This window comes from Petaurus breviceps, unplaced genomic scaffold (genome assembly GCF_028583685.1).
Source record: "Petaurus breviceps papuanus isolate PSGF00001 unplaced genomic scaffold, PetGlider_PUasm1.0 175, whole genome shotgun sequence".
NCBI classification, from domain to species: domain Eukaryota; kingdom Metazoa; phylum Chordata; class Mammalia; order Diprotodontia; family Petauridae; genus Petaurus; species Petaurus breviceps.
In genome coordinates this window covers 67,534,828-67,561,873 of record NW_027185764.1, presented here as the reverse complement: position 1 = coordinate 67,561,873, position 27,046 = coordinate 67,534,828, and the positions used below count along the sequence as shown (strand labels likewise).

Genomic DNA, 27,046 nt, shown 5'->3' with positions numbered 1-27,046 from the left:
CTCTCTCTCTCTCTCTCTCTCTCTCTCTCTCTCTTTCTCTCTCTCTCATCTTGGATAGTCCCTACAAGTGGAGAATGATCTGGGCATAAGAGAGGGAAGGAAGCTGACTTGCCTTAGGGAAAATGTACAGTGTTTTTTTTTATGACACCCCTTCCTCCTGACCTTTTATCAGGACTGGTGTTATGGGGTGTGCTCTCATTCCCAGGGTACCTTCACTTATCTAAATTATCCATAAGGACACCAAAAGTGGATGAGAGAAATGAAGGAACAGATAAAATGAGAGATAAATAATGAAATTAGAGCACTTGGAAAGACAATAAAGAGCTTAGAAGAGAAGGTAGAAAACCTTATTCAAAGAATGAAGATCCTGAAAAATAGAATTGATCAAACAGAACTCAGTTATTCAATGAGGCAACAAGAAGTATTATAACAAAGTCAGAAGTATGAAAAATTAGAAGAACTCGTGAAACATCTACTATCAGTTATTCAATGAGGCAACAAGAAGTATTATAACAAAGTCAGAGGAATGAAAAATTAGAAGAACTCATAAAACATCTACTATCAAAACTCAATTGACTTGGAAAACAAGACAAGGAGACCTAATTTAAAAATCATCGTATTCTTCTCAAACCATGACCAAAGAAAGAAAAGACCTAGGTATTATATTTCAAGAAATTATAAAAGAAAACTGCCCAGAACTATTGGTACCTGATGGCAAAGTCAAAAGCAAAGGAATACACAGGTCACTACATTGAATGAATCCAAATTGAGCACACCTAGAAACGTCATGATTTAAATCAAGGAAAAAATAATGCAAATAGCCAGGAAGAAAGAGATCAAGAGCCAGAATCAGGATCATATAAGAGCAACAATTGCTCAAAGGAAAGAAAAACTTGGTATATCATATACCCAAAACTTTGGCATATGATATGCCAAAAAGCAAAGATCTACAAAACTGAGCATATTCCTTCAGGGGCTTAAATAAACCTTTAAGAGTCTAACATTCTTTAATACCAATGTGGTGATGGGACCTGGATCCCTAAAAGGAAAAGACAATGTCTTTGAAAGCAGCCCACTCCCTGAACTTTTCCACATAGCCCTGGCATTTTCCTGAGGCATCAGGCCTATCCCAGCCCACCTAGATACTCCATCAATATTCAAAACCTTTCAATAGTCCTTTCACTATGACTCAACTGACCCAGCCCAAACCACTAAACTCCTTTCACTATTTGCACTTGGTTCCCCCAGGCTATTTTCCACTCCTTAATCCCACCCAAATATTCTCTCAGTCTTTTTGTATATAAGTATCAGCCCCATCTCATCCTCAAATTCCCCATCAAATTCACAGATTCATTTAGAATCTAGCCAGCTTCTATTGGTGATACTTTGACCCTGTTACTTTGACTGAAGGAGGACTTGAGTGGTTGAATTCTTTCAAGGCAGACCTCCCTGTATCCTTACATGTTAGGGTTCCCAGCACCTCAAACTGCAATATATTTAGTGGCCCTGTTTTAGGGAATTGCCTGACCCTCTGAAGCCCTTCTCCAGTCAAGACTGGAAGGTATGTAAGCCTCCTCTCTCTCTATCCCTTTCTCACTCTGCAGTTGGAGTTTATAAGTAAGGTGGATTATAGTGTGTGTAAAGTGGATTTTTGTTATTATTTCTTAGAGTTCAGTTTTCCAGGATCTATAGTTATAACAATCTCTTGTTCCCAGGTATTAGATATGAGTTCTCAGAATAGCTCCACCATGCTTTTGTAGCATTATATAATGATAAATAATATAAACATTTGTACTTAATTGTAAACATCCACTGTGATTGTGCAGTGAGAAACAGGCATGAGGTGATGTAAACTTGTGAGGCTCTTGCTGGCAGGCAATATGTCTTCTTTGTCTGTTGCCCTATAAAACAGGTGGGCACTGGTCCGTGAATGGGGAACCCTTAGGGTTGAATGCACAGAATGCTGTGTGTGCCTTGAATGGCTCCCATCAAAGCTTGAGGGAATTTAGGGGAGTGTACAAGCTGTGCACTCTTGATTGACCCCATTGAGATGTAGGGATAATTGCTCCCCCTTCTTCCTTGCCCTTATGAGAAAGGTGATTAGGGAATGCTGTAGGAGTTGTTCTCCCATTATCAGCAACTCTCTTGTGAGAAGACTAGACTAGAATAAAGTTAAGATTATTAACCCCTTTTAAACTGTCTTAGTGTCTTTCCTGTTTGCCCAGATCAAGAGTGAACCTGTGCTAGCAGCCTTCCTGTCTGCTAGTGTTATTTGTTTTACAGGGTTACTCTCTAGGCACATAGGAAAGCTTGGAGGTGCTTTTCAAGCCTGACATGCTCAGTTCCATTCAGGTCAGATATGTCCAATTTTCTTGATTCACTAGGACACTAGGAAATTGGGAAAACTGCAGGTACTTTTTGGTTTCCTGAGGTTTACTCCCTCTACACCCCAGGATCCTCCTTCATGGAGGAACTCCCAGTCCCCACACCCTAATCCTTTTCAATTCCCAAATTTTTTTCTTTAGGTTGTCTTTTAAAGAATTGGAAAAAATTAAGTTTCTCAAGACATCAAAAACAAACAGCTTGTATTCTTTTGCAATACAGCTTGGCCTCAGAATCATCTGGTAGACCAAGAAACATGACCCATTTTGAGTCTTTGCAATACAGTACTTTCTTATAGCTAGATTTATACTGCTACCACGAAGGGAAATGTATGGAAATTCTGTACATCCTTGACTTCATGGTGCTCTCATAAGATCCCATTTTCCAAAAAAATTGTAAGATGCTCATAGCTAAGGTCAACCCACAAAGGTGGAATGAGAATCAACTCTATATCTTAGATGATCCCCTTCTTGTGGCTCCTATGGCTTCAGTTCCTGGATTATATACACTGCCTTCTCTCCCCTTGCTCCCTTATCCTCCCCTGCCCCCTTTTCCTTCCCTGTCTCTTCCCCTCCTGCTCCCATTTTCCCTACCCCTTTCCCTGCTTCCCATGTCCCTCCCCCTGGCCCCTCTCTTTGCTCATTTGCTCCTCTTCCTTCTTCCTCTGTCCCCCCTTCTTGTTTCCCACCTCCTACCCTTTCCCTCCTCCTCTGACCTCTTCCATCCTCTCTCTCTCCCTCTTGCAGCTCATCTTGATGCCCTGGCCTAAGTGTTCCTCCCCCCACCATGGCTCTCACTGTGTTCCTTCCTCCTCTGACCTTTCCCCTCTCCCCTGGTGCCAGCTGACTCCTACAAGAAACCTCACAGCTCCTGGCCAGAGGATCCTTCCCCTGGTCTGCTGGATCTTCCAACCTTGCAACTGAATCCAGCTCCCCAACAGCCAAGCCCCTTAGCCTCTCCCTCACAAGGAGTGGGACTTCTGTAACACAGGATTCAGCTCCAGGCAGATTCACACTGGATTCAGCCAGACTGAAGAAAGACTGTGGAGTTATAGATAAGGAATTCATACCACTTTATTCTTGTGGTGGCAGGTTGAAACAAGAAGTAGGAGGGTCCTCACTTTCACGTAGGCCTATGAATGTAGGGGGAAGATCTTTATATTTCAGTAACCTTCACTACCACCATCACAAGCTCCACCATGCCAACACTTCTTCTTGCTCCACGACTGCCACACAGGACTGTGATCAAAGCGTGGCAAAGAAAGAGAATCCTATCTCAATGCCAGCAAAGAGATCCCTGCAATTCCCCTCTGATCATCTATTCGATCCTCCCACTGTCTGTGGGCCCAGAACTCCGGGAAGCAGACACTGCCACCACCACCCTGGGACTGGGACCAGACTGTGCTCCTCTTTCACCCAGGTCCCACAGACTTTTCCTACTGACCTTCTTTGGTGTTTGTGGGTTGGGAAGTGTGGAAACTGTCACAGCTGCCAGTGCTAGGGCCCCGTCTGTGCCAGCATGGCCCATGCTGGACTGAGTTCTTCTTTCAGACTGGTGGAACAGACCTTTTCTGTCAACCTTCCAGGTTGTCTTGGGCTGGAAATTTGTTTCTCTCTGTCATTTTGTGGGTTCTTCTGCTTTAATTTGTTTGGAGTAATTTTTTTACAGGTATTTGGAGGGGTTTGGGGGAGAGTTCAAGCAAGTCACTGCTTTTATTCTGCCATCTTAGGAGTAAATGTTTTTACTGACTCAAAATATGCTTTCCATGTTCTACATGCCCATAGGGCAATCTGGAAAGAAAGGAGATATTTGACAGCAAAAAAATTCCCCTATCAAACATGCTCAAGAGATTTCACAATTTCTCCAAGCTGTTCAAAAGCTGTCTGAGATAGCTGCTATATTTTGCAAAGGCCACCAGAAAGGGGAAATGCATCAGGCCATGGGAAATAGCCTGGCAGACGATGCAGCAAAGAATGCTACCTGCCAGCTAACTATTCTGGCGTTTTTACTCCCACAGCTCCCTGATTCCTTCACATCTTCCTACAGCCCCCAAGAGCAGGCCCTTGCTAAAGAAAGCAGATACCCTTTCTCCCCCTCTGGGTGGTTTCAGACACTGACAGGACAACTTCTTATCCCAGAGAAGAGCCAGGGGAAGCTTCTCTTTGGTTTATACCAGGCCATACCTGGGGAAGAATGCCTTCCAGTCTCTGATAAAGCATATTTTTACTGGCTATAAGCTAGGAGAAACCATCCAACAAGTCAGTCAGGCTTGCCCAACTTGTGCCCAGGTAAATCCTGAAGGGGCAGTCAGACCTCCTCCTCTTTTAAAACCTGTTTCGAGGAGGGGTAGCTACCCAAGTGAAGACTGGCAGATACACTTTACACATATGCCCCCATCAGGGATCAAATTGCTTTTGTTTTTTGTTGATACCTTTACTAATTGGGGAGAGGCTTCTCTTTGCAGAACTGAAAAAACTCAGGAGCTATCAAAGTTCCTACTAAAGGAAATCATACCTTACTTTGGCTTGCCTAGCTCCTTACATAGCAACAATGGCCCAATTTTTATTTCACAGATAACTCAGGTTGTGGCAAAGACATTTAAAATCACTTATCACCTCCATTCAAGCTGGACTCCAAAATCTTCTGGTAAAGAAAATGAATCATACCCTCAAGCAGATCCTTACTAAACTGTGCATAGAACCCCAACAGGATTGGATTAAGAATCTCCCAGTTGGGCTGCTAAGCCCCTTTTAACTCCTATATGGGAGGCTGTTCCTAACCTCTGACATCATTGTAGACCCTTGTAGCGTTTGATCACCCAATTTGTAACTCAGATAGGAGTAGTCAGAAATGCCCTGAGAGAATATGCCAATAAGCATCTTCCACAACCTCTTGGCAATGAAAAGGAGTGTCCTACTCTAGTATAACCTGGAAAGTGGGTTTATTGAAAGCCATGGAGAACCTAAAAGGGAGAACAATTGGATGTCAATTGGAAAAGACTCTACCAAGTCATACTCACCCACCCCAATGGCAGTAAAACCTCCCAAGCTGTACTCATAATTCTATAATTAATCCAGTCTCACTTCTTGCTTCCCCAGAGACTCTGGAATATACCTGTACACACTGGAGGACCTTAAGCTACTGTTTAGAAAGGCCCTAGCACCCCCTGAACAGACAGGTGGGTAAAAAGAGGTAAAATTATCTGTGCTCTCCTCCTTTTATGTTTTGGTCTTGCCATTAGCCGTTTTTTATTTCCTCCAGAGAAACTGCTTTTTCTCTCACTTTTGGAATCATTTCCCTCTGAGCTGACAATGATAACATAATCCTTTTTTCTCTTCTTCCCTGATACCTCACGTACACTTGGCCTTAGCAAGTGGGAGGATAACTCCCTAGTTAAACTGGGAAACTCATTAGGCCAGGGATTGAGGGTAGGGAAGGAGTCCAAGACTGTTGGGTATGCTACTCATACCCACAGGGTAATGCTCATCTCCCACCACTCACCATCTTTACAAAACTCCCTTCCTTACATGACTTCCTCAGAGATTTTTGCTATCCCATTTATGCTGACCACTCCTCTGTGGGCTACTCTCTCCATCTTGACACCTTGCTTCTCCACAGGGAAATATTCCCTTACCTAGAACACAACTTCCATGGTCACTGGACAGGTTAATACCCCTATTGAGGGAGGTCTTGTAAAGGTTTCTGCTGGTCTTTTGACCCGTACTTACCTGTGTGGATACTGCTACTATTAAGTGTCACTGGAACTTCACTTCAGCCAGCTATACCAATTGTGCTGAGGAAGCACTTTCCACTTGTACCTCTGACTGTATCCCTCCCCCATTCTCCTGATAGGTTCCTCCTTTTAAGTTTTACTTCTAAGTTAATTCACAATGCCACAGCCCCTTCTAGTTACAATACTCTTCTTGAGCTCTTAAAGATACCCCTTTTACCTGGGAGCTTAATGTGCAACCATTCTGATCCTTGGGACATCTATATGCAGAGCCCCTTATGGACTTCCCCCCATCTGCACCCTCAAAAGCTATACTTTCCTTTGTGGGATCGGTGGACTAAGTGCCAAAGATTCTGGGGAAGAGGTGAAATGAAATACCAGCACATGGCAAGACCTCAGAACTACTGTCCTGGCCACCAAATACTTAGCACTTTACAAGGACTTTGGGGTATGCACCCTTGGATTTTTAAGACCCCCATTTTTAATGTCATACATCCCAGGAACTCCACCTTGAAAAGGGCAAAGCATGGATTCTGGGGAAATGTCCTCTGCTTCCTTAAAAAGGGAGAAGAGTATCTTATGCCCTGGTATGCCTATGACATGAATTCATTCTCTCTAACCTCACAGAGACCATTCATCAATTGGCAAATGAGACAGCTTATAATCTGGGAAATCCAGCAATCTTTGGATTCCCTAGCAAAGGCAGTCATAGATAACAGAATAGCCCTAGACTACCCACTTGCTTCTAGTGGGTGTGTATGTGCTCTAGCAAACACCTCTGGGCAAGTAGAGATCCATACTGAACATATTTTGAAAAAGGCTAGTTGGATGTAAGAAATCCATGATAACCTCAGTGTTCCCAAATCATCTTCATGGAAGAAGATGGCTCCTTTCTCTACTAGCCCCCATACTTATTTCCCTTCTGATCCTATTCCTTTTATGCCTGTTTGTTCATTGTTTGTGTAACCTCTTTGCCAGGTTTGTCTCCTCCAGGCTCAAGGACATCCATTTCCAGATGATTGCCCAGGCTGCATACCAACATCTGACAGAGTCCAAGGTTTCTAACCTACTGGACTTGACATCAGCCAGATTCCAAAGTCTGACCCCTTGAATCCAGCAAGGCAGGGTCTCTTGCTGTAGTTTCAGAAACTGAGACCTTTTCCCCTTACCCCAAAAGATTTTGGGTCCCATTTGTTTGAAGGGGGAATGATGGGATAATGGGACCTGGATCCCTAAAAGAAAAAGACCATGTCTTTGAAAGCAGCCCAGTCCCTGGACTTTCCCACACAGTTCAGTCCCTAGTGTTTCTCCTAGCCCACCTGGATAGTCTTTTCAATGATGCTTTCACTGTGGTTCTTCCACCCAGCCCAGCCCACTTAACTCCTTTCACTGTTTGCACCTGGGCCCCCCAGGCTATTTATCATTCCTTAATCCCATCCAAATCTTCTCTCAGTGTTTTTGTATATCAGTCCCATCCTCATTAAATTTGCAGATTCACTTAGAATCTAGCCCTTCTATTGGTTGATACAAATAAATCCTGCTACTTTGACTGAAAGAAGGCTTGAGTGGTCAGATTCTTTCCAGAAAGACCCCTCTTTACCCTTACATTTTGGGGTTCTCGGCACCCCAAACCACAACAATAGCATAACATTCTTTAATGTTTTTTTTTGCTAGTACTGCATTCAAGTATTTTTGTTGAGAAAGTCAGAACTGATCTAAATCTTTGAAATGCAAACACAAGACACAAACAAAACCTAAAAAGACAAATTCATGTGAACAACTGGGAAAGATGAGTTGTAGGAATAACATTCCTTTCCTTGATCTCTTTTTCTTTGAAGGAAGTGGTTGAGGTAGAGAAAGTATTAGAATAGGAAATTATGGAGGTGAAACTACACTTAATCAAATCTGTAAGTGGGAATGGGATTAAACTCATTTATAAAACAAAGGAGTATGGCCAAATGGATAATCAAACAGCATCTAAACAAATGTTGTTTACAATAAGTACTCTTGAGACATGAGGCTCTCACAGTGTTAAGATGAGAGAGTGGAGTATTTGTGCCTCAAATGAATACAGAAAAGCAAGGGTGGCAATAGACTTGGTTGGAAAAGACAAGCCGGAAAACTGCATTATGCTTAAAGGCTTCTGAATTAGACCTGAGGGTATGTAGGTGTTGTATTTCATGAGAGTGAGCCCTATGGCAGCAATCTTTTATTATTACCTTATAAAACTGTAGCACCAAGGGGTATATGAGGCTAAAGCTGAGCCGAATGTGGCTCCCTAATGCCTCCTCTTCTTCATCAAGCCTACACTAAAGAGAGGATCCCACTAAAAGAAATGACATTTTCACTGTAAATATTTTTATTGCATTAAATGTGGAGAGTGAGGTCAGTTCTGCATTACTTATGTGATTGTCTAAATATTTAAGCAAGCATAGGACTACACATTATGGTCCTACATGTCTTATTATCTACCCTTACCTTCCCCATGTTTATTTTGTTCATTTATTTATTTTGGAGAGGGGAAGGAAAGGCAATTGGGGTTAAGTGACTTGCCCAAGGTCACACAGCTAGTGTATCAAGTTCCTGAGGCTAGATTTGAACTCAGGTCCTCCTGACTCCAGAGCCCATGCTCTATTCACTGCACCACCTAGCTGTCCCTTTCCATGTTTTATTTTTATAATACCACTTTCCGACTTCCACAGAACAAAATTTCTACTGCTCTATCATCCTTGGAATACTTTCTCATTTAGTTTTTATTTACACAATCAGGATTTATTGGACATATCAGAACTAGGCCAAAGCCTATCATGATGGTATCCCTTGGTTCCAGCTGTAAGTGGTCAGATATTGCATGATCTGACCATTACTTGAGTCTGGTCACAGCTGTCAGCTATGTATCACAGCTATAGTATCAAGTTTCCCCCTTAAGAGGTAGAAACAGGAAATAGTCATGGTGGCTAAAATTTCTGCCATTCATGACTTGAAAGGGAAACTTCCCAAAGGATCCCAACCAGTCTATGAGCCAGGACTCTTATCTGTGATATCTAGAGAAACCAGTGTCATGTGTCATCCAAGGATATTTTCTGAAGGTGACAATGTGTGTGTGTGTTGTGTGTTTTCCTGGACTCAATTTCCCTGCTATTGCTAATAAAATAAGCAACATGTCTCATTGATTAGGATTCAAATCCCTCCTTGAAAGGTAAGTATTTGATCTAGCACCTACCAGTTGTGAGTGGTTACATGTTTAGGTCATGCTGTTGATTTTGGCTTGAAGCTGACCCCTTGAATTTGTTCTGAAATTTACCATTTCCTCAATGGTGGCAGTTAGATTGACAAAGGCCTTGTCCATCTCAACCACCTGTATGCATAGGCATAGTCCTCTAACCACTTAAACAAGAACAATAATGTTTCATCATCTTCCAAAGCTATGGTACTCAATGAGTCCTATCTTCTGATGAGGGACAGAATCCCAATAGGTTCAGCAGGAATTCTGATCTTATCTAAGACCAGAAAACCTGCAATATCCTCTGGAAAGAATTCAAGGTCTCAGGCTTAATTGGAGTGAGAGTTGTAGAAGTTTATTGTTACACTTCTATGAGAACAGCCATGTCCCCAACCTCACAATGTGGGGTTACATGAAATATATTTTGTAATAGATATTTTATGTATATTATATAAAATACTATAGCTACATGCTAGCTATAATAATGATATTAATGATTATTATTGAAGCATTCTGGTTGAAACATTTGGTTTCAATCCAAGTTCCAGAGTAGATAACAGCAATCTCCCAGTGAAAAGTTGAGGCCAGCCAAGAGAAGTAAATGCAGTGCCAGTTTCCAAAGTTTGATATCTTCCAAGTAAATCTGTCAAGGACTTCATGAATCTCCCCTCCCTTCAAGTGGCTTGTTTGAATGGATGGGCACATACAGTTTATCATCAGATTAATCTTTATGATTAATGTACCATGTGTCCAGTCTTAAATTCTGTAGTGAACATAGAGGAAGAAGAAAATGTGGCTTCTCTTTTGTATCTGTTGCTTTCCCCAAATCCCTACCTTGTGTCCCTTGACATCATCCAGAAGCCATGCTAAAATGATTCCACTATCTGCTATTCCCTAGATCTAGGAGCTGCAAAACCTTGGCTCAGGGCAGCTAGGTGATGTAGAGGATACAATGCCCAGCTCGGAGTCATAAAGACCTGAATTCAAATTTGGCCTCAGACACTAACTGTGTGACCCTGAGAAAATCACTTAACCTATGTTTGCTTCAATTTCCTCATCTTTAAAATGGGCTCAATAATAGTATCTACCTCCCAGTGTTGTCATAAAGATCAGATCAGATAATTGTAAAGTGCTTAGCACAGTGCCTGGTATAATAGTCATTACATAGATGTTGTTAATATTATTCTTATTACTGCATGTATGATTCAGAGACCTGAAAACTAAAAGCAAAGGAAGATTTACAAGCAATGAGGTGGGAAGACATAAAATTGAATTCCAAATCCCCTCAACAGTCTCCCCCACTCTCCCCTTTAACCCCTTCTTGCACTCTGTCTGATGGAGCAGGGCATCTTTGTTTATTTGCCATTTCCTTTTTGGTAGCAATGTATTCTGGTTCATTGGAAAGTATCTTTCCATCCCCTTTTTGGGCTGCCTGGCTGTCTACTTAAGAAAGAAAATCTGTCAAATGTCTTGTAGAACTTGGTTGGGTAGATGCTCTTGCAGGATTCTTTAAATGTCTATGTAGTGCGTGGTTAGAGCATCTGTCACTTTAAATATCATTGACTCCCTTTCCTTTCATGTTATCTTCTTGCCGAGTCATTGGCTTGGTGTGAGGTTTCTCCCTCCATTTGTGATTAATTACAGTCCACATCACTTAAGTGGCCTGAATGGTAGAACATATGTGTGGCAGCATTATGCAATATCTTGGGCATCCTGTGAGGGTCGTTTTGAGAAGTAGGAATAATTATAATAATTATGCTTTATAGGCCCCAGATAGAATGATCAGATCAAATTAATTATGGGTTGGCTGGGCTTCTTGTTAACAAAGCATGTTATCACCAACCACCAGAGCTTTTAGTAGAAAAATGCTTTTCAAAGTCAAGGCAGAATCTTGGTATTGCCCCTGAGTCTAACTGGCTTTTCCTGTCTGTCACTCCTAACTAGTATTGTGACCAAAACCATGAGCAAACCTGTAATGGAGCCTTCTCCCTTGTGGGAGAGAGCTGGGAAGAGACTTTCCATCTAGAGAATCATCCCAGGGAAAGCTTCTCACCCTATTCAGACTTAAGGGTAGATCCTGAGGGGATTTTGACTGTCCCAAGTTCAAGGTGTTTGTGAATTCCCACTGATGCATTACCTTCAGCAATCAACTATAACTTACAATGAATTTAAAGCCAAAGCATTTGATGAAAATAGTATGAGAAGAATGAGTGAATGATGAAGCATTCATTAAGTGTGTACTATGTGCAAGCACTGTGTTAAATGCTATGGTCATATATATGTACACACGTATATGTATACAGATATATGAATATACATAAATATATTCATATGCACAAATATATACATATATATGCACACATGCATATATATATATACACATGTATATGCACATATGTGTATTTGTGAGTGTGTGTATCCATATATAAGCTAGATGGCACCATGGTGTAATGGTAATGGGAATTTGAAGATCTTCCCTGCCCCTTAATAAGCCTAAGGGATTTTGAAGACCTTTCCTGCTTTGAAAATAAACTCTGTCCCCTGATAGGCTGAATGTAATCACATGGAGCCTGTGGTGGGAGGAGATTGCTGAAGGATAGAGGAGAGCCCACAGGAAGCTGGGAGTCAGAGCCTGCTAGATGGTTGGGAAGAGTTATTTTTTGAGGGAGACAGATAGACTTGTGAGTAAATATTGGTCAGATATTGGTTTATGGGAAGGCTAAAGGATGCTGTGGCTCTCTGTGCTATTGTGGCTTATTAACTTCCTTGCTACTGTGATAGAATCGGCTTACTGGTTTTGGGATGCGGTTTTCTGGTGTCTGAATAAATATTTTGCTTCTATCTTCTCTATGAAGAGTCTGTTATATTTTAATGACTGAGCACCACTCAGGTATATTTATAGTAATTGTGGGCACTGTGAATATTGGATTGGTGCTACTCATGGTTAGAATGCCAGACCTGGAGTCAGGAAGACCTGAGTCCAAGTATGGCCTATGACACTTTCTAGCTGTGTGACCCCGAGCAAGTCACAGCCTCTGTTGACTAAACCATTGGACAAGGAAATGGCAAACCACTTCAGTTTCTTTGCCAAGAAAACTATATGAGGTCGCTAAGAGTCAGACATGACTCAATGACTGAATCACAAAATAAGACAGTTTCTGCCTTAGAGGAATTTTCCTATCTATCTCTGTATCTATGTATTTGCATATGTCTGTGCATGTATGCAAATGTACACATATGTTGTTCAATCATTTCAGTTGTATCCAACTCTTCATGACCCCATTTGGGATTTTCTTGGCAAAGATACTGGCCATTTCCTTCTCCAGATCATTTTATAGATGAGGAAACTGAGTTAAAAAGAGTTAAGTGACTTGCCCAGGATCACATAGCTATTAGGGTCTGAAGTTGCTTTTGAGCTCAGTTCTTCCTGACTACAAGCCCTGTGCTCCATCCAGTGTTCCACATAGCTATCCCCAAGGCTCCCTTGCCTCTCTCAATTCTCAGTTCAAATCTTACTTTTTTCAAGAAGTCTTTCCCCGTCTTCCTTCATTTCAGTACCTTGTCTTTGAGATTGCCTCAATCTGTCCTATCTATGTCTTGTTTGTACGTAGTTGTCTGCATGTTTTCTCCCCCATTAGACTGTGAGATTCTTGAGAGCAAAGCCTTTTTTTTTTTTTGCTTTTCTTCATATTTCCAGAGCTTATTACAGCACCTGGCACATAATCGGTGCTTAATAAGTACTAATTGATTGAATAACCCCCATAAATTTTCTTTGAGGTGCCCTCACATAGCTTCACCCAGGCAGGTTGCTCGACTGGGCTTCTCACTTCTGTTTTTCTCCCAGTTCACCTTGACACTGACTCCTCTCAGAGTCTGCATGTCCTGCCATGCCAGTTATTTTGTTGAGAATACCATTTCTGATGGTGGCAGAGAATAAAGAGAAATCCTCTCCCCATACTGGGGACATGTAGGGAAAAGACAAAGAGAGATTCCCTTTCAAGAACTCGCTCCTTCCCCTACAGCTGGCTCATTTCTCAGCTGTCAGAAATGACTACTTGTCTACTGCCATAGGTGATACCTGCTAAGCATTCAGAACTGGTTAGCTTACTTTTGAAAGGCCACTACCTGTCAGCCAATGACTTACTGCCTTGTAATTCCACCAAGCTGATAGAACTTTTTTCATATACACAAAAGGAACCATAATATGTAAGCACTTCTTTACACGTCCTTTAAAATCTTTGAATAGGCCACTCAGAGTGCTAGCCAATCAATGTCTCAAATCCTTTAAAAAAGTTTGAAAAATGATACACTCAAAATATGAAAGGGTATGCCTATTACAAGGTGCTATTGTGACCACTCTAAATCTGAAAGGGCCGAAACCTTAACAATTTGTCTCCCTGAACTTTACACTTAGCAATTTCATCAAGTGGCCTGGAGGGACTCAATTGATCAGGAGTTGCCTGATCATCACCCTCACCTGCCTCTAGTAGATTTGAAAGGACCTTAGAGAATGTCTTCAATACCTTCAATGCCTCAGGGCAGTTAGGTGGCACAGTGAATAGAGCACTGGCTCTGGAGTCAGGAGGACCTGAGTTCAAATCCGGCCTCGGACACTTAACACTTACTAGCCATGTGACCTTGGGCAAGACACTTAACCTCAGTTGCCCTGCCTCCCCCACTCCAAAAAGAAAAAAAAAAAATATATATATATATATATATATATAGGCCTCTCTGCAATAAGGCATGCCTCAAAGCCCAGGGTTGATGTCTTTATGCTACTACCCTGCATCAATCATGAGATTTCTGTTGAGTGATGATTTTTAGGGAAGGAAAGATAGAAATTCTTGTAGAGAATTGAACTTAAGAGATAAAATAGTGTAGGAGAAGAGCTTAGCTGTCTCCTCACAAAGGCACTTTTCTCCAATTATCTCCACCCTGTTAGAAATGTGGAATTCCTCCCTCCCACCACCCCTGATTGCTGAGCTCTGATAGGTGACCTGTTGCCTTTCCTGGTCTGGGCCCAAACCTCCATGCCTCTTTCTGGCTGTCACCTTACCATGATGTTTCCTATATCCACCCCCCCCCTCCCCAGCCTTCTCAGCACTCTTTTAAATGTTATTTTCTCCCATTAGAATGTAAGCTTTTGAGGGCAGGGAATGTCTTGCTTGTATTTGCATCCCCAGCACTTAGCACAGTTCTTGGCACATAGTGAATGCTTAAATGCTGTCTGTCTTTCTTCTTCTGTCCCACCTCCCTCCCTCCATCCCTCTCTCCCTCCCTTCTGTCCTTCCATCCATTCTATCATCTATTCTATCTAGTATCTATCATCTATCTATCTGTCTACTATCATCTGACTTTTGAGTTAGTTATCTCATCTATCTTGAGCCTCAGTTTTCTCATTTTAAAATGGCGACAATACTTATTTCACTTACTTTGTGGCAGCAAATGAACTAATCCGTGTGAAATGTTTCTAAAAGTACAAAGGCACATATAATGTCAAGGCCTTGAAATATTAAAAGCAGTATATAACTGCAGGTAGAAATACAGTCATAGGCCATTAGATCTGGAAGGGCCTTCAATAACCTTTCCAGTCCTGTCTAATACTCAGTCTATTATTCTCTGACCCTATCATTTTGTTCCTTTTGTGAGATGGTGAGAGTAGCAGTAATCTGAGGGTCTAGTAGCTCTGTCCGACAGTTGCCTAACCTCTTGGGGATTTTTCTGCCTGGTTTTTGGGGAGGTCATCTTTCCTTTATTGTTCCTTGAAGTCATGATAGCTATGGGAAGCCTCATATATCTACTTAGGCCTGATCTTCTGATTCTGAGATGTTAGGACCAAAGTGTCATTGGCTTAAGAGGTAGCTGCAATATTTCCATAGTTCCCTCTAAGCCTCTAGGGAATGAGGCAAGGCCTGGCTCCCTATGATCCATTCCCTTGAATTTGTTAGTGACTCTGGAGTTCATCTTGTACACAAGGCCAAGATTTACTGGTTAGGGATCTAAAGGAGGTAAGAAACAGCTAGGTGCCTACTATATTTCAAGTGCTACTGGGAAAGAAAGTTTAAAGCTAAGCTTAAAAGGAAAAAAACTATCCCTGGGGGTTGCTGGTCTAGGCAACAAATGATCCCAGAAAGCAGCTCTGGAGCCAAGGAGAATGATGTCTGGAGGCTTCTGAACTGGAGTCAGCAATGAGAACCCTCGAGGCACAGATGGTGGTGATATATCTGAGATCAATAGGGAAGGGAACAGCTCTGACATAAATCAGAGCTCTGATGCTAGAATGGACGTATTTCTTAAAAGGGAAGGAAAGGAAGGAGGTGCCATAGACAGGGCTATGAGAAAGAGGCACAGTCAAGAAAGAGACTGGAAGAACTCAGAAAGAAATAAGAAGGGGTTGATTGGGGTGGCTAGGTGGCACAGTGAATAGAGCACTGGCCCTTACTCAAGAGGGCCTGAGTTCAAATCCAGACTCAGACACGTGACATACTTACTAGCTGTGTGACCTTGGGCAAGTCACTTAACCCCCCAACTGCCTTCCCCCCTCCAAAAAAAAAAGCAACAAAAAAAAGAGAGAAGGGATTGATTTATCAGTAAGGGGACAGAACTTCATTCTGTACAATAATTGTGTTGCCAAAAAGTCACGTGTAAATTGATTTTTTTTTGGAGGGGGGAAGGCAAGGCAATTGGGGTTAAATGACTCACCCAAGGTCACACAGCTAGTAAGTGTGTCAGGTGTCTGAGTCTGGATTGGAACTCAGGTTCTCTCTAAATTGATTTTTATACATGAATCTTTTATCTTAGTTGATTTTTATTTAATTTTATTTAATATTTAATTCTAATTTATCCTTTTCTTTATATATATGGTAACTCTCACCTCCCTAGGAAGGTTACTTTGTAGTAGTTCAAGGCTGCAATGCCTGGAAGTTTATTAACTAAATGAAAATCATAGTTGTTGTTCAGTCATTTCAGTTCTGCCTGACTGTGACCCCATCTGGGGTTTTCTTGGCAGAGATATTGGAGTCATTTGCTATGTCCTTTTCTGGCTCATTTTACAGATGAGGAAACTGAGGCAAATGGGGTTAAGTGACTTGTCCACGGTCACAGAGCTAGTAAGTATCTGAGGCTAGATTTGAACTCATGAAGATGTCTTCCTGACTCCAGACCCAGTGCTCTAGTCACCCTACCACCTAGCTGCCTCTTATTAATATATAATTGTTTATTAATACTAAAATATGGAGTTTATTAACACATGCTCTGGGGGGATAGTTGACCTTTTATATATTAGCATATCCAATTACGTAATAATGAGTTTTTGCACTTAGAATTTCCCATGACCTCTTTTTTTGGGGTCCCAAAATTTTTCTTCCTGTTCATTGAATATTCTTTTTCAACTCTAAGAATAGTTATCTTTGTAGTTAATATCCTCCATGTCACCTCTACTAGAGCTAGAATAAGTAGAGCAGAAGTTAGGAGCAAGTCAAAGTTTAGAAGCTAAGAAGTCAGATAGTTATAGGAAGAAGTAACCTGGCCTTGGGGTTTGTAGCAGATTGAGTCCAGAATCCAGAAGGTCCAGATAAATCGGATATGGTGCCATATCTAAAATTATACCAATGATTATAATACAGAAGTGAATATGATCCTAGAGGGTGCTCCTACTTTGGCCTTCTTTCTACTTCTTTCTTGGGGTAAGCAGCCTTAGTCTATGAAGGAAGTAACTTTAGCTAGGGGAACTGTGGTTTTACTGGGAGAGTAAAACATTAGCCCTCAGAGTAGTTAGAATGGGAAGACCTGACCCTTCGGAAGGGATGAGAGACAGAGAGCCCCTACTTTCCTTTTGATGCCAATGGTATGGCAAATTGATTAATTGTATAGGTGTCTAGTTCTGCTCCCATGAGCCTAATCCCATATAGTCTATTTTGTTGTAGATGATTTTTTTTGGCACTCCTTAGGGGTTGTTGATTTTTCCCTCCTGGCATTCTGCTTCTCATTCATCACTTTTTCAACTATCCTATGTAAAACATCTAAGGGCAGCTAGGTGGCACAGTGAATAGAGCACTGGCCCTGGAGTCAGGAGGACCTGAGTTCAAATCCAGCCTCAGATACTTAATACAAAACTAGCTGTGTGACCCTGGGCCAGTTTGCCCTACCTCCAAAAAAAAATTCAAATTCAGCCTGACACTTACTAGCTGTGTGATCCTGGGCAAGTCACTTAACCCTATTTGCCTCAGTTTCCTTATCTGTAAGATGATTTGGAGAAGGAAATAGCAAGCCACTCCAGTATCTTCACCAAGAAAACCCTATATAGTGTAACAAAAAATTGGATACTCCTCAACAATGTTAAACATCTAAAATGACTATTCTTCTTGTGAGTCTCTCTCTGTCATACACTTGACAGTCAACTCTGTGTCTGCCTGGCATAAGGGTACAGCTGATGGTCTGTATTAACTGACTGGTGAGCCAGTTGACTTTCATTTACATTAGAGTCTCTTTGTATCTTCCTTAAGAAGAAGGGGGAGCAGGAATCAATTAGCTACATGTCATAGTGTTTTTATTTTAATTTTTCTTGATCCAACCAACTCACTGATCAACCTCAAGTCAGTCATTTGTAGTGACACATGACATATGACCATGTCATATGCTGATCAGCTTCCATGGAGATTGCAGCACCCATTCCATGGGGCAGTATTCATCTTTAGTGGAAAGAGTTCTGGTGCAAGGGTTAGAAGGCCTGACTTTTAGCACTAGTTCAGTGGGATGCTGGGCAAAATATTTTGCTTTCTGCATACGGGTATAGTTTGGAGATATTGTGGGTTTGGTTCCAGAACACTATGATAAAGTGAACATTGCAATAAAAGTCACATGAATTTTTTTATTTCCCAGTATATATAAAGTTATGTTTACTATATATATATATGTCTAAAAAACCCAACACACATACCTCAATTAATTAATTAATTTTTTAGGTTATACATGTAAAATCATAAAAGGGAAAAACCATGAAAAAGAAAAAACAAAAAAAAAAAGAAAGAGAAAATAGTATGTTTCAATCTGCATTCAAACTCCATGGTTCTTCTCTGAATATAGATTTTCCATGAGTCTTTTGTAATTATCTTAGATCATTGTATTGCTGAGAAGAGCTAAAGTCTATTATGGTTGATCAGTGTACAATGCTGCTATTACAGTGTATGATATTCTTCTGGTTCTGCTCACTTCAGTCAGCATCAGTTCATGTAAGTCTTTCCAGGTTTTTCTGAAGTCTGTCTGCTTATCATTTCTTACAGCACAATAGTATTCCATTACATTTGTATACCACAACTTGTTCACCCTATTCCCCAGTTGATGGGCATCCCCTCATTTTCCAATTCTTTGCTATCACAAAAAGAGCGGCTATAAATATTTTTGTAAATGTGGGTTCTTTTACTGTTTTTATGATCTCTTTGGGAGACAAACCTAGTTGTGGTATTGCTGGGTGAAAGGGTATGCATAATTTTATAGCCCTTTGGGCATAGTACAACTTCTCAATGGTAGTTAAGTAATGGTAAGAGGCATTGTGGTTTAGCTTTGTTATCTGTCCTGTACCTTCTCTGATGCTGCACCCTAAGGGCCGTCAGGCCTTTCTGTATGTTCTAAAGCTGAACTTTCTTAAATGTGCTGTCTCATCTTTTTTTTGGTTTTGTTTTGTTTTGTTTGTTTATTTTTAGTTTTCAACATTTGTTTCCACAAGGTTTTGAGTTACAAATTTTCTCACTGTCTTTCCTCTACCCACTGCCCCAAAATAGCAATCTTACTGAATACCCCTTCCCCCAATCTGCTCTCTCATATCCTCCCCTGTCCCCCTGTTGACTTTCTAGTAGGGCAAGATGGATTTCTATATCCCAGGGCCTGTATATCTTTTTTCCCAGTTGCATGTTAAAAAAATTTTTTTTAACATTTGATTTTAAAACTTTGATTTCCAGATTCTTTCCCTTCTTCCCTCATCACTCAACCCTACTGGGAAGATAAGCAATTCAATATAGGTTGTATGTGTGTAGTTATGCAAAACATTTCCATAGTAGATATATTGTGAAAGACTGACTATATTACTCTCCATCCTATCCTGCCTCTTATTCTTTTCTTTTCTTAATTTTTTTTTTGCTTTTTTGGAGGGGAAATTGGGGTTAAGTGACTTGCCCAAGGTCACACACCTATTTTTTTGTGTTTATTGTCTGAGGCCAGATTTGAACTCAGGTCCTCCTGACTCCAGGTCTGGTGTTCTATTCACTGTGCCACCTAGCTGCTCCCCCCCATTCTATTTTCTACTTTGACTCTGTCCCTTTTCAAAACTGTGTGCTTCTAACTCCCTCCCCCAATCTGTCCTCCCTTCTATCATCCTCCCTCTTATCCCCTTCCCCTCTACTTTACTGTAGGGTAAGATACCCAAATTTAGTGTGTATATTAATCCCTCCTTAAGCCAAATTCAATGAGAGTAAGGTTGACCCATTCCTTTTGGCTTCCTGTTCTTTCCCTCCATTGTAACAGTTTTCTCTTGCCTCTTTTATATGAGATAATTTACCCTATGCTATCTCTCCCTATCTCCTCTCATTATATTCCTCTCTCACCTGTTAATTTTATTTTTTAGATATCATCCCTTCCTATTCAACTGATCCTGTGCCCTCTATGTATACACATACACATATATACACACACTCACATATGTATTTATATACACATTTATCCTCCTATATAAACATATATATGTGTACATATATACATACACACATATATATTCCCTTCAACTATCCTCATACTGAGAAAAGTCTCATGAATTACAATGATTATTTTTCCATGTAGGAATGTAAATAGTTCAACTTTAATAAGTTCCTTATGATTTCTTTTCCCTGTTTACCTTCTCATGTTTCTCTTGCTTCTTGCATTTGAATGTCAAATTTTCTATTCAACTCTGGTTTTTTCATCAAGCATGTTTGAAAATCCTCTATTTCATTGAAAGACCATATTTTCTCCTGAAACATTATACTCAGTTTTGCTGGGTAGGTGATTCTTGGTTTTAATCCTAGCTTCTTTGACCTCCAGAATATCATATTCCAAGCCCTTTGGTCCCTTAATGTAGAAGCTGCTAAATCTTGTGTTATCCTGGTTGTGTTCCCACAATAAAATTATTCCTTCCTGGCTTCTTGTAATATTTTCTCCTTGACCTGGGAACTCTGGAATTTGGCTATAATATTCCTAGGAGTTTTCTATTTGGGATCTTTTTCAAGAGGTGATCAGTGAATTCTTTCAATTTCTATTTTGCCCTCTGGTTCTAGAATATCAGGGCAATTTTCCTTGAGAATTTCTTGAAGGATGATTTCTAGGTTTTTTTTTTTTGATCATGGCTTTCAGGTAGTCCAATAATTTTAAAATGATCTGTCCTGGATCTATTTTTTAGGTTAGTGGTTTTTTCCAATGACACATTTCACATTGCCTTCTATTTTTCTTTTGTTTGGATCTGTTTTATAGTATCTTGATTTCTCATAAAGTCATCAGCTTCCATTTGTTCCAGTCTAATTCTGAAGTTATTATTCTCTTCAGTGAGCTTTTGAAATTCCTTTTCCATCAGCCAAATTTGGCTTTTTAAGGTATTCTCCTCATTGGCTTTTTTGGCCTTTTTTTCCCACTTGAGTTAGTCTATTTTTTAATGTGTTATTTTATTCAGTCAGATTGTTGACTCTCTTTTCATGATTTTCTTACATCATTCTCATTTTTCTTCCCAATTTTTCCTCCACTTCTCTTGGTTGATTTTCAAAATCCTTCTTGAGCTCCTCCATGGCCTGTAAGCAGTTCATACTTTTCTTGGAAGCTTTTGATGCAGGAGTTCTGACTTCGTTGTCTTCCTCCCATTCCATGCTTTAATCCTTTTTTGTCCCCAAAAAAGGAATCTAAGGTTTGATTGTTCTTCTTGCTTTGCTTCCTCTGCTTGCTCCTGTTGCCACTCAATTACTTGACTTTTGAGCTTTTGCCATGGTAGAACTCTACTTCCAGAGAGGAGAGCTTTGTTCCAAATCACTGGGGTTTTTGCAGCGGCCAGAGTTATTAGGAGGGCACCCTCTCTGCAGCCCTCACAAGTTCTGGCCCACTGGCCACACACCCCAGGATCTCCACCCAATAAAGTGATCCAGATCCAAGGAGGTTAAAGCAAGAATGCTTAGCCTCTGAGTGGTCTCTTGGTCCCCCTATGATCTGCAGGCCAGGAACTTAGGATCAGCCTTGCAGGGAAGCAGCTGCAGTCACCATGACTCCACCACCTCTTGCCCCAGGGGCAGGGGCCGGACCATGCTCTTCCTTTCCAACAGTTCCCAACAGACCTTTTACTTGCTCTTTGGTGTTTATGGGTCGAGGAGTCTAGAAACTGTCACAGCTGTTGGTGATTCACTCTCCTGAAGTCTGCTTTGGCAGCCCCTGGTTGAGGCCACCCTGAGGCCAAAACCCCATGGCTCATGGGGACTGTGCTCTGCTCCCAGTGTACTGTGATGGACCCTTTCTGTAGGCCTGCTGGGCTGCCTTCAGCAGGAGATTTGTTTCTTTCTGTCACTTTGTGGGCTCTATAGCTCTAAAATTTGTTTAGAGTCATATTTTGCAGGTATTTGAGGTGGTTGTTGGGGCAGCCCAAAGAATTTCCTGCTTCTATGCTGCCATCTTGGCTCTGCCCCCATGCCTTAATTTAGAAGTAAAGTATTTCTAAAAAATGCTAACTATCATTTGAGCTTTCATCAAGTCACAATCTTTTTACTGATGGAGTGTCTTGCCTCAGTTTTAATGTCTGCTGACTGATTGGAATAGTGATTGCTGAAGGGTGGGGTGGCTGTGGCAATTTCTTAAAAGAATACAAGAAGAAAGTTTGCCACATTGATTAATTCTTTCTTTCACTTGAACCCTTAGAGGCAATTGTAGGGTTATAATTGGCCTAATTTCAATATTATTGTGTCTCAGGGAATAGGGAGGTTTGAGGGGAGAGAGAGAGAGATGTGGACTTCACCAATGATGGAGCAGTCAGAACACACAACATTTTTTTATAAGCTTGCTGTCTTATATGGGTATGGTTTGTGGCACCCTAAAATAATTACAATAGGAACATCAAAAATTGCTGGTCACATATAACATATAAGAGCATATGATAATAATTAAAAAGTTTGAAATATTGTGAGTGACATAGAGACACAATGTGAGCAAATGCTGTTGGAAAAAAGTCACTGATGGACTTACTTGATGCAGGGTTGCCAAAAGTTTTCAATTTGAAAAAAAAATGCAACATCTGCAAAGCATAAAATCAATGAGGCATGTATATATCGGCTTTCTCATTTGTAGAGGAGAAGGATAGTGACTTCCCTATCTACCTTACAGAGTTATGGTATGCACTGAATGAGAAAATGTATGGGAAAGTACTTTGAAATGTATAGGATACAATGTAAACATAAAGGATAAGATGCAGCTCAGAGATGGAATTTTGAATCGGTGTTTTTGGACGCTCTAAGATAATTTCTTCAGTGGCAAAATGAAGGGTATCAGGCCAGAACTGTAACATTCTTTTCAGGATCTGTCCCATTGAATGGTGTTGTTATAGACAGAATATTATTTTGACTAATTCCTTCTGGTATACTATCACATATAATATATATATATATATATATATATATATATATACATACATATATACTATCACATTAATGAATTCCTAGGGACCAAAGTCTAAAGTGGATTGGTTTTGTATTGACCTCTACAGCCTAATGGGTTATCTCTTTCCTGAAAGGCAGCATAGCATAGGAAATAGAGAGCCAGCCTCAGAGTGAGAATGACCTCCATTTAAATCCTCCCTCCGACATTTTCAGACTTTGTGATCCTGGGCAAGTTATTTAACCTCTCAGTGCTCTAGGCAATGAAGATAAGAAGTTGCTGACCTGAATTAGGAGAGAGTTTCCTTGTCCAGGAGTTCCCAAGGCCAATGAAGTCATAGATCTATTGTCCATCTCTATCTTCTTACTAAATAACAAAGTACTTGCAAAAATATTTCTTAATTTATATTTTATCTGTATATATAGATTCCTTAGATGTACACAATACATATTTGTATATATGCATATGAATATGTGTAGAGAGAGAGTGTGAGAAAGACACAGAGACAGAAGGATGGAAGAGTGAGTGAGTGAGAGAGAGAGAGAGAGAGAGAGAGAGAGAGAGAGAGAGAGAGAGGAGAACACTCAATTGTTTGGAGTTAGTTTATTATTTTGGGGGGGTGGCAGTGGTGGTATTGTAAAAATACATTTTGCTTTCAAAGAAGCTGTAGTGTATTTTTCTTGTCTAACTATAATACTTTTTAGTTCCTTGTGACTGAGATCAGCATGACTTCCTAACCTCAATTCCTGGCCATTCATTAAACATGCTATGAAGTTAGTAGAGATTTCTCATTATATACCTTTAGTCACCATCAGAAGTTTCTGTCTCAGAGTGATGATAAAGGTCCACCATCCTGGGGACTCCTACTTGAACTTTGTCCCTTTGATTGATCTGTGCTGTGTTGGACATTTGGGTGAAATCTTGTGAAGATCATGAAAGAGATATTCTAGACAATAGTTACTGGTTAATTTTGCTTTGAAATTATCACCTACCCTGTGGTAGTTTTTCTATATCACAAGGAAAAAAAACAAACAGAAAGAGGAATACTATTTTAAAAAAACTGACAAGAGAAAATGTGTTTCTATAATTTATTATTTATAATACACACTGGACTGGTGGTGCATTGAAGGACATAAAAGTGCCCATGTCCTAGCTCAGTTGAGATTTCAAGCTGAGTCCAATTTGCTGAAGGTGATAGCATCCAAAGGTAAAAACAAACCAGTGGGGTAGGTAAGGAAGAGATACTTCCCCTGTTATGCCAGACAGGGAAGTTGAGCTTGAAGCAACTGGCCATTTCTTGATGACCCAGGCAAGTCCTAATTCCCTTCACCAACTCCTTTTGCACTTATTGTTGATACATTATGATTATCATCTTATTTGTGGTCGGGTGCTATTTGTTCCTCACCCTTTTATCTCTTTGAATTGTTTTCCTCTGTGCTTGAGATGATTCACACACACACATGTGCAAGCACACACACACACACACACACAGGCTGACAGAATATTTTTCAATGGCCCTGGCATGAACAGGGTTTTAGCCATTCCTTTTTTTCTGGGCCCCCCATGAATCTCTCTCTCTCTCTCTTTCTGTCTCTCTCTCTCTCTGTCTCTCTCTTTCTCTCAGGCAGAAGTCTTGCAGAAGATAAAAGAACTCTTTCTATACTTTGTGTATACTTTTTTTTTGTCTTCCTTCCTGTAGTTTTGGATAGGATCCTTTTCTAAAATGGCAGTAATAGAGGGAGAGTAAGTTGCTTCAGGTTCCATGTGTAGTGGTGGAAGGCAGAAGTATGTTCTTTTTTACAAAAACTTATGAAATAAAACATTTTCATAACCTAGTAGAATAATAAAAAGGTGATTGCAAATGAAATTGCAAATCTGCTTTGTATAATCTGCTATTCCTTTTAAATATATAATGTATCATATAAATTTCCTTTTTTTCTTCCCTCCCCTCCCCCTAGAAATGAATATCATTAGACACAAATACATACGTGTTAAATCATTCCATACATACTTCTATTTATCAGTTCTTGCTCTGGATGCAGATAATATCTTCCTTCATATGTCCTTTGTAGTTAATTTGGCTATTTATAATAGTCAAAATTACTTAGTCTCCCAAAGTTGTTTTAAAAACATTATTGTTACTGTATACAATGTTCTCTTGGTTCTGCTCATTTCTCTCTTCGTTATTTTGTGAAAGTATATCCATGTTTTTCTAAAATCAATGAGTTCATCATTTCTTGTAGCATAGTAGTATTCCATCACAATCATATACTACAACTTGTTCAGTTATTTCCTAATTGATAGGCATTCCTGCAATTTCCAGTTTTTTACCAACACAAAGAGAGCTTACTAAAAATATTTTAGAACATATAGGGTCTTTTACTTTTCCCCCTAATCATCTTTGGAAATAGACCTAGTAGTGATAAGCAGTTTAATAACTCTTTGGAGGATGTTTCTAATGTTAGAAGCTCAATCTCCCATTCTTGTGGGTTTTTCCTAATATTATCAGCTAAGAATCATAGTCAGCCAGACTAAAGTACTTTTTAATTTTTTATTAATTAATTAAATATTTTTTAGTTTTCAACATTCCTTTCCACAAGATTTTGAGTTCCAAATTTTCTCCCTATCTCTCCCCTCCTCCCACACCAAGATGGCATGCATTCTGATTACCCCTTCCCCCAGTTTGCCCTCCCTTCTATCACCCACTCCCCCTTATCCCCTTCCCCCTTACCTTGTAGAGCAAGATAGATTTCTATACTCCATTGCCTGTATACCTTATTTCATAGTTGCATATAAAAACAATTTTTAACATTTGTTTTTAAAACTTCTTTTCTCCCTTCTTCCCTCCCCACCACCCTCATTGAGAAGGCAAGCAATTCAATATAGGTTATACATGTGTTGTTATGCAAAACACTTCCATAATAGTCATGTTGTGAAAGACTAACTATATTTCCCTCCATCCTATCCTGCCCCCCATTTATTCTATTTTCTCCTTTGACCCTGTCTCTTTTCAAAAGTGTTTGCTTCTTACTACTTCCTCCACCAATCAGCCCTCTCTTCTATCATCCTCCCCTGCTCTTAGCCCCTTCCCCCTTACTTTCCTATAGGGTAAGATACCCAGTTGAGTGTGTATGTTATTCCCTCCTTAAACCAAATCTGATGAGGGTAAGGTTCACTCATTCCCTCTCATCACCCCCCTCTTCCCTTCCATTGTGAAACATTTTTCTTGCATCTTTTATGTGAGATAATTTACCCCATCTTATCTCTCCCTTTTTCCTTCTCCCAATATATTCCTCTCTCACCTCTTAATTTTATTTTTTAGATATCATGCCTTCATATTCAACTCACTCTGTTCCATCCATCTATCTATCTATCTATCTATCTATCTATCTATCTATCTATCTATCTATCTATCTATCTATCTATCTATCTATCTATCTATCTATCTATCCATCTGTAATGGGAATGCAGATTTGGAAGATCTTCCCTGCCCCTAGGCTAAAGTGCACCTGAAGCCTGGGGTGGGAGGCTTGTTTTTCAGTAGATACTTCTTGATTGGCCAGTGAGTCAATAAGGTTGTTACATTCTCTGAGCCAGGAGAAGGCTATATAAGCCCTGATGTGTAGCTTTGTTTTGGGACTCACTTTGAGAAGTGTTCTGTGATTTGATCTGAATTCTGGGAAGCCGTTGTTGAGTCCCCCGGCTTTGAAAAACCCAGATGTGGAAACCCAGATGTTGACTGGGTATGGATGTAATGGTTGGACAGTTTGGAAAGCTGTCTACTTGATCTGTTAATGTCTTGATAATTCTGCCTGTATGCTTTGAAGTTCGGGGTGCCAACTTTTCCCCTGAACAAGGTAAACGATATATGTCTGACTGATTAAAGTAAGCTTGTTAACCCATTTTGAGTTGCTTTCCTTTATCAAAGCAGATCCAAGAACCTGTGTGAGCAGCCACCCTAGGGACTCCAGGGTGCTTGCTGCTACACCATCCATCCATCCATCCATCCATCCATCCATCCATCCATCCATCCATCCATCCATCCATCCATCCATCCATCCATC

At 40.3% G+C, this 27,046-nt stretch overlaps 1 long non-coding RNA gene across 1 annotated transcript; it reads left to right on the top strand.

The window, feature by feature from the left end:
- The first annotated feature begins 3,469 nt into the window (after positions 1-3,469).
- LOC138159172 (uncharacterized) lies at positions 3,470-7,670 on the top strand. Its single transcript, XR_011167833.1, has 3 exons — positions 3,470-3,801; positions 5,481-5,560; positions 7,091-7,670. It is a non-coding gene; the product is annotated as an uncharacterized lncRNA (long non-coding RNA).
- The last annotated feature ends 19,376 nt before the right edge of the window (positions 7,671-27,046 follow it).